Source organism: Nanorana parkeri, unplaced genomic scaffold (assembly GCF_000935625.1).
Source record: "Nanorana parkeri isolate BGI_ZX_2015 unplaced genomic scaffold, ASM93562v1 scaffold31, whole genome shotgun sequence".
Taxonomy (NCBI): Eukaryota; Metazoa; Chordata; class Amphibia; order Anura; family Dicroglossidae; genus Nanorana; species Nanorana parkeri.
Genome location: NW_017306299.1, coordinates 2,385,907 through 2,394,965, shown reverse-complemented (window position 1 = coordinate 2,394,965; position 9,059 = coordinate 2,385,907).

Here is a 9,059-nt window from a genome sequence, read left to right as displayed (position 1 = left end):
ACGCCGCGCACAATGATGTAAAAATGTATCAAAAGTGAGCCGGCGTTTCAAATGAAAGCAAAAGGAAGCGAAGCGATTATATACTATAGGGGACCTGCAATCTTTTTATATGAACACATTCCTGACGCGTAAACAAGATACGGCACAAAACCTCCAACTTGTAAAAAGCCATTTGTACAGGGATGAGATGAAGTCTTTATCTGCTGCAGGTAAAACAATGGCTTCCTCTGATGTCACTGCACACTGCGAGCTTCTCACAATGTGCTGCAGCAAGTTAGATAGAGCCCGCCTCATTTCCTGGCTGGAGGATGCCCAGCATCATCTAACGCTTTTCTCCCCAGCCTGACTGTCCGTGGCCCGTCCCTTTCATTAATTGGATTTCAGTTCCTTTAGTCATGGAGGCTCAGCATCACATGTCCGCGTTACCTAGGGAGGTCTGCATGCAAATACAGTATGTCTAGGAATACAACACTCCTCCAGACTGATATATACCCATCTTGTCATTTTGATATTTGCATTGTTTGAGATGCAGCCTGTGTAGTAACTAGGGATGCACCCATACCGATACTAGTATCGGTGCCGATTAGGGTTGCCACCTTTTGTTCAAGCGAAACCCGAACACTCTAGCGTCACGCACAGCAAATTTGTTTTTTTGGAGAATAAAGAGGAGAGAGCGAGGAGAGGCAGCCAGGGGAGGGAGTAAGGAGACCAGCCATAGAGGACTACAAATCCCAGCAATACATTATACAGCAATACTAAAATAATATGAAGCTACATACTCTGTGCTGTTCTGGGTTGGCACCCTGATGTCTCTAGGTGGTCTGTGCGATACTCGGGTGGGCTGTGCGACTCTCGGGTGGGCTGTACAACTATCTGCTGTCTGGGCTATGGTGTCTCACCAGGGGGTCCGCAGGCGGGCAGCACAGTGTCAGGGAGCCGGTGTTGTGTTGAAATCTGTTCCCCTGTAAATCTTGGTTCCCCCTTGCTGATTGGCTATTTCGGTATCCCCGCCTCTTCGGTCCTCTTCCCTTCAGCCGCATGTGTATCTACATCCCTCTGCCTCTTTTCTAGTTTTGGTGATCTATCATACAGTGAAGAACGTTCTTCTCTATGTGATAGAGCATCGGATCTAGAAGAGAGGAGGAGCAATCAAAGATGCGGTTGCCGCGGTTCTAGTCAAGCGTCATCTGAATGGCACCCTAAAGCACATACACAGTAGGCCTTAAAGGGTTTCTAAACCCTCCGTTGTTTTTGCATATATATATGGCTAGCAAGCAGTAGATATATGCAAAAAGTAAAAAAAAAAAAAAACACTTTAAAAGTGGTTTAAACTTACCTGCGTCTTCCCCGTGTGCTCCCGTCTGAAAATTCTCGGGCGGCCGCAAAGGATCTTGGGGCATGCGCAATTCGGATTTTCGGCCGGGACGCGAGGAGAGACACAAGGTAAGTCTATGGACGCGTGCACCCGCATGCAGACACCGTGGGACAGGAAGTGCCAGCAAGGACAGAGTAGTGAGCGCTGGATCGGAGACCCGCAGCAGCACTGGAGAGACAGATAAAAAGTACAGTAAGGAAGAAGAAGATCGGATTAAGAATCATCATTTAAGGTAAGTGCTGACACTAACATTGGGGGGGGGGGGGGTGCCTTTAATGTCACATTAATGCACCTACGCTATATGACACCACAATGCAGGCAAATGTGTGGATAGGCCCTTTGGTTAGCTACACAATTTTCGTTTGTTCTCTGCCCTAGGAACCCTGCTTGACAAACTACAACCAACAAAATCCTGATGCAGAGAACAAATGTATCAATATCAAAAACATTCTCATTATAGCTACCATGAATTTAAACATTTTGATACCAGATATTTAGGTAAGTCACAGGAGTCATATTTCTCTCATTGACATGTAAATAGCCGATCCATGGTACAGGTGTCCGCACTTGGACGCAGACAGGATCCATCAGAAACGGATGGCGCCGTACAGGCACTGCTCTGGCCAGTGCCATAGCCCCGTTCTGGTCGCAGGCCCTCGGGCAAACCGGAACTTCCTCTGAGCTACGGGCACAGGCTACGTGGAGAAAAGTTAAAGTGCCAGTGTCGGCACTGAGTGTCTTGTGTACGGATGCCCGCTGGTTGGTACGGATGCCCGCATAACACTCCAAAACCGGACTGTCCGGGTAAAAACCGGACGGGTGGCAACCCTTGTGCCGATGCCGAGTATTTGGGCGAGTACTCGTACTCTGCCAAATGCTCCGATGCCTAGCCCGATACTTCAGGTATCAGAAAGCCGGGCAGCGTGTAATGACTGATTGGCCGGGAAGGTGGCTCCATGCTCCCTTGTCATGAGGTGAAGAGGGAGCATGGAGCCGGCTTCCCGGCCAATCAGGCAGCCGGGCAGCGTGTAATGACTGATTGGCCGGGAAGGTGGCTCCATGCTCCCTTGTCATGAGGTGAAGAGGGAGCATGGAGCCGGCTTCCTGGCTAATCAGAAAGCCGGGCACCGCGTCATTGCACAGTGCCCGGCTTCCTGATTGGCCGGGAAGCTGGCTCCATGCTCCCTCGTCACTTGTGACGAGGCCGCTGTGCAGTGTGTAATGACTCGCTGCCTGGCTTCCTGATTGGTCGGAAAGCTGGCCAATCAGGAAGCCGGGCGGATTATGCAGATTAAACTTCAGCTTTAAGCACACACATCCATTGTACTCACACATGAGATTGCTCATAAATAACATTTCCCCTAATTTTTTATAATAAATATGTGTCACAATTTTCGTGACACATCCGTGATAATTGTATCCATGAGGCCTCTTCCCGTATATAACAGGTTTTTCTCGCTGATCTGTTTCTGTTCTATTAATAAACTTTTTTTATGTACTGTTGGCAAAACAGGAGTCTCGTACCGGTGGGACATTCTGGGTTATTTTCGAGGACTGAGATCGTTTTGCCGAGCCCGAGAGATGAACCAGCCGGCTTATGAAGGGCTCATACACGGCGATTTCTTGCACAGTTCGTGCGTTTACTCAATTGGAAGGGGGTGCAGGAGAATGATAGCTGCACATTCAGCACCGACAGATGCTGCAGCCATTATCACAGTGCAGCAGATTCTTGGCTAAGCACTTTTGCTACATACCCTTTAAAGCAGAGCAACGGGGTGGGGGGATGATTAACCCTTTCAGTGGGGCTAGGATCAAAAATAACAAAGTTATACTCCCCTCGGAGCTGGCCAGTTGTGACAGCACTCCCAGCGCAGCGATGGTATGTCTCTCAGCGTGCTCACGTCCTGTACACTGTGTATAGAATGGGATGACTCGAGGATCCTAAAGGTGCCCATATACTGCACGATTCTCGTGGGAAATCCCAAATCGTACGAAATTCGTGCAGTGTGAATGAAGACGTGCGACCGTTTCTACTGTACGGTCGCACGTCTTTTGTCTAAGAAGCATGCTAGAAAACCAGCCGAAAATCTTATGATTTTCTGCTGCTTTGAACGGTGCTCGGGAGACAAATGCCGAACAGGCCGGTGTGCGCACGCGCACACTGCCCGTTCAGCATTTCAGTCATCGGAAGCCCTCCCCTCAGCGGGGAGGGCTTGCGATGATCGCAAGTACGATCTGCCTGTCCAAGATGGGCAGATCGTACGTTTTTTTTATTACTTTACAACCATCGCAAGACTAAGGTCTTGCGGTGGTTGTAAAGTGTATGGCCACCTTTAGACTGCTGCTGCGTAGGGGGAGCGAGGCGGAAGGGACTACCTCACTGCCGGGTACTTGCAAGTAGGAGATTTCGACCAGACGGCGTTAGACTGCAAAACACAAAGACTGACGGAGCTCTGTACAGCTGCATTTTAACAATATTCAGCAGGTAGCAAACTCGACGAGTATTCAGAAAACGTTATGCGCGCTTGCGCACCGCAACTGTACAGAGCTCCAGTCTTTCTGAGCACCAGAAGTGTGGTAGCTGGAAATCTCAATGAGTTGGAGCTTTCCTAACCAGGAAAAAGTCATACGAAGGGCATCGTTTCACCTAGAAAAGTGGCACCTTGCAGTAATAATGTGTCCCAGAGCAATGGAGAAAGGTGACATTATACTGAGCCAAATGAACTGCGAGTGGCATCAATCACCAGCAGAGGGCAGTGTGGAGCCAACATTCAGAGCGCCAACAGAAAGTGAAACCCCGGGACTAATAGTTCTCCATTAACCACTTATGGCAAGACTCTTCTAATTATCTCATATTAATTGCCCTCCTGGGGTACTGAGGGAGAGGACATCTAAAATGAAGGGAAAAGCACAGCAGTACTTTGTTTCTAGATTTTGTTTTATTTTTTTGTTTGTTTTTTGAGAGCTCACAATATAAAAAACGTATTATTATTACTATTATTATTATATTAATAATTATAATTATTTACAATGTTTGTGTAATAATATTGTTGTTTTAATAATAATAATAATCCTTATCATCATCGTCATCATCATCATTCTTCTGCACAGAGGCAAAGTTTCACACTGGATTACTGCATAGACCTGGAAGAAATACACAAAGAACACCAAGGGATCTATGTATAACCAATGTACAGAGCCGTTCGCCCTACGAATCTCTCTGAACATTCATTCTGATCAAATAGACGCAAAAACAAAGGGGAATGTAATGTAATATAATACTGCATTTTGGCCACTAGATGGTGCTGAGGAGCATAGGAAATAAGTATTTATTTTGGCCACTAGATGGAGCTGGGGAACCTAGGTAATAAGTATTTATTTCCTATGCTCCTCAGGTCCATCTAATGGCCATAATGCGGTATTTCATTACAAACATTCCACCCTTACAAGAAAATACATCCAAGAAAGTTTGTTTTTGCATCTATTTGAACAGAACGAATGTTCAGAGAGATCCGTAGGGCGAATGGCTCTGCAAATTGGTTATAAACAGACCCCCATGCAGTGGTGTTACAAGCGGGGTCAGGGGGGTTGCGGCCATTGGAGGGGTGACACCAAAATGACTGACAGTCATTTTGGTGTCACCCCCTATGAAAAGCCGGGCACTCGGCCACGGACCGAGAGCCCGACAGTGTCAGGAGAGAGGAGGGGACCCGGTGGCATACCTCATCCAGCCGTGTGAACGTCCCCTCCTCTCTCTGCCGTCGTCCATCACCAATATGGCCGCCAGCAGGCGTCAATAAGACGGCCGCGCATGCGCGATGACGTCACGTCTCTTTTAGATAATGGAAAGCAGAAATCACCAGCACTCAGTAATTATCTTTGATGTCCATTTAATCGGACCAATCGTCAATTGTCATGTACAAAATAGCGCCGTTTCGGGACCGCACAGGATCCCTTCATCAGGGCGACAATGTAACACGTTAGTCTATATCTATAATACAGCTCTATTGATATAGACTGGCTGACTTGTTACATTGTCGCCCTGATGAAGGGATCCTGTGCGGTCCCGAAACGGCACTATTTTGTACATGACAATTGACGATTGGTCCGATTAAATGGACATCAAAGATAATTACTGAGTGCTGGTAATTTCTGCTTTCCACTGTTTGTTGCACAGCGCCATCCGTGATTGTCACGGCGAGCACCACTACACGTACTTGGGCCGGGAGCGCTGTGAGGAGTGCAGAGGGACTTACTACTTTCTTTTAGATAATATCTGCTTTAAACCTGGTCTGCGGTATTATGTCACCATTGGCACGGCGCGCCCCCCTCCCCCCTGCACAGGACATGCCTATGTCAGAGACAAGTACACTGCAGCACCCGCTGCTTGCATGCATGGGTTCTAGGAATGATTGGCGCCCACAATGAGGCATTGGGAGATCTATATGAATGCGATTTCGGATTTTATTTGCACACACCGGTAATGTCATGAAGTTTTTTTGTTTTGTTTTTTCAGGTCCTAACCTTCCATCACTTCGTTCTTTTATACCCCTGCTGCGCCGCACGCCGCGACTCCCGCTGATTCTTTCACCTAATTAAACTTATTTGGGAGTTATTTTAAGCCACAGATTCGTCGCACCAGTTGGTCCTTTTAATCCTCCACAGTTTATCATATTAGCGTTCAGTGGAAAATAACAGCGTGAGACCGCAGCCCCTCCCCTTCTCCGGGAGGAAGCAAAGCCGCCCGAGCCTAGCCAGGCTCAGATATAAGGCTCGCCCGATCCTTCTGGCTGTTCTCTTCCTGCTGGCTATTGATTGCGGCGAATGTCAGCTAATTAACCCCGCCACGGCCATCACAGGGGTTTTACGGAAAATCAAATTCCTTGTTTTGCGATATTTGTCTGGTTGGTTTATTTAAAAGAATGACATCGCGCTTGCTAAAGGGCTGTGTAATATAAACAATATTACTTGTTTTCACCATTTCTTCATCTTTGTTACATCTCGGTGATTTCCTGCAGCCTTCTTGCTGCCCCTTCCAGTCAACACGCACTCCAGCGATGGCCGCATGGCATTTCTCAGGTCAGGTTTCTTGATGGTGACAACAGTGGACCATACCTGGGTTATGTGTGTTGAAACGGCCTCGAGTAGTCTCCATCAGAAGCCTATGTGACAGGGTGACAACGCTGGAGTACAACTGGGATACAGGTATGGAGCGTTGTCACCCTATAACAGGAAGGGTCTGAACAAGGACTCCCATGGCAAGGTTACCTGGTATTGCTTTAATGAGAACTGCAATTGGCTGTCACTCTGATCAATAGTGATGAACAATCACGCCTGGGTTTGGTTCACTTGGACGTTTGCCTAACCTAGCCAGAAAACTGTCTGGAAAAGCGTTTGATGAACGTCTAAGCGACCTGAACCATCTAGTCCACACAGCATCATTGGTTACGGAGACACTAGCAGCTGGGTCGCACAGCCTCATTGGTTATTGGGACGCTAGAAGCTGGGCGGCACAGCATCATTGGTTACTGAGATGCTAGCAGCTGGGCCGCACAGTGTCATTGGTTACTGAGATGCTAGCAGCTGGGCTGCACAGCACCATTGGTCATTGGGACCCTAGAAGCTGGGCCGCACAGCACCATTGGTCATTGGGATCCTAGAAGCTGGGCCGCACAGCACCATTGGTCATTGGGATCCTAGAAGCTGGGCCGCACAGCACCATTGGTCATTGGCACCCTAGAAGCTGGGCCGCACAGCATCACTGGTCATTGGGTTGCTAGCAGCTGGGCCACAAAGCGGCACTGGTTATTGGGACGCTAGAAGCTGGGCCGCACACAATCAATGGTAATGGGAACGCTAAAAGCTGGGCTGCACACCATCATTGGTAATGGGGACGCTAAAAGCTGGGCTGCACACCATCATTGGTAATGGGAACGCTAAAAGCTGGGCTGCACACCATCATTGGTAATGGGGACGCTAAAAGCTGGGCTGCACAGCATCATTGGTAATTGTGGACATCTTCACTAAGAACCAGCGCTCACTTGTTTTCGAAGGTGCGAGCTCTGGCAATGTCATCCTTGTCCTTGCTTCACTACTTAGCTACTACTGTCACCAAACATCTAAATCCTTTCTTCACTGACCCAGAAGGATTACGTGCGCATTAGGTGTCCCGTCATTCTGGCTGCCTGCAGGACGGTGACTCACTAGGGATCAGGGAAGGATGAGGATGATCAGCAATGGCAGTTTCTGTCCCGGCCAGTTCCCTTTAACATTCCCGTTTGTAGCCGACGTCTGATTCACACTCCAATCTCTGTTTTATTTTATTTTTAGCAGGATTGTTGCTCTTTCCGCAGCATGGAATGAAAAAGTGACAAGGCAGGCCAGCTCCCGATAGCTAAAATTAGGATCGTCTTGTACTGCTTTAGAAAACCATACGACGATCTTTAGATACATGCCTAGCCATACAATACATCCAATGGAGGAAGAACACAATAAAAAGGGAACTCTGGGCAAAATAAAAAGTGATGATACCTGTGTGTTTAGCGCAAGCTCCTGCACAGTGCAATGCACAGCATGCTAGGGGTGCTTGTGCGTTGTCATTCATTTCAATGGCACTCCAAAGCACAAGGGACACAGAGGGACAGTCCCTCCAAATGAGGGACAGTTGGGAGGTATGACTGAACTGTGACTGGACAGCTTGGCCCGTTACAGGAAATGAGAAAATAACAGATCTACTGGCGGGATCAACGGGTAATAACTAAATCTTTCATCTAATGGTTTGCAAGTAGGCTAAAAATTCCACTGCACTAGTTTGCCAACTCCAGCCGTAACTTTTGTAGGTGTTCACGAAGTGAAGAAATTTCAGAACCACGGTCAAGTTTTCATTTCTCTCTGGCTTAATGATGCGAAGGAACAAACAGGAACAGCGACTAAACCCCTTCGGCAGCATGTGATGCCTCTGACATTCTTGTCTCTAGACCTAGTTGTGGTTGAAGTGTCCTCCATCCATTACAAAAATGGCGCAGAGTCTACCATTCACTACAAGCAGAAAACCAGTGGTGGGACAGTTGTAGATGAAAGTGGTACAGTAGAAAGGCATCATGGCACACTCACAAACCAGCATGTAAAACAACTTGTCTCACCACTAAGGACAATGACAGAGGTTTGGATACACGTCTTCTGCAAAGGATGTGTAAGCCGCACTGCCGCGCCAAGGCACCTGTTGTAGATGAAAGTCCCACAGAAGCTCCTGAGATACACGGAGTGATGGGACCAGGCTGCTGTAGGGAATCAGAGCTCCTGCTTGGTGGTCCCCAGTTTGGAAGATGACTCTTACTTACTCTGCAACTTCCCACCCAAAGGGGTGCCATTGAAAGGATCAATTTATATAGGAAAAGGCAACTGCTGGAGCGTCATAGGGTTCTGCCAATGTCCAGAAATGAGAAGGTTCCCTTTTCCACATTTCTTTAGTCACAGGTTGTCCTGTTCTCAGGGCCGGATTCCCGGCAAGGCCACCGATGTCGCAGAGATCACTTGTAATTAGACTGCAGGTCCGTCCTCCCCCCCGCTGCCCCCCTCCCTCCCCTTACCTCTCTCCATGCTGCGTCCTCGCCGCTGCCGTCTTCAGTATGGAGAGCGGTGAGCAGAGCGGCAGGGAAGTAGCCCTGCCGCTCCGTGTAGACAG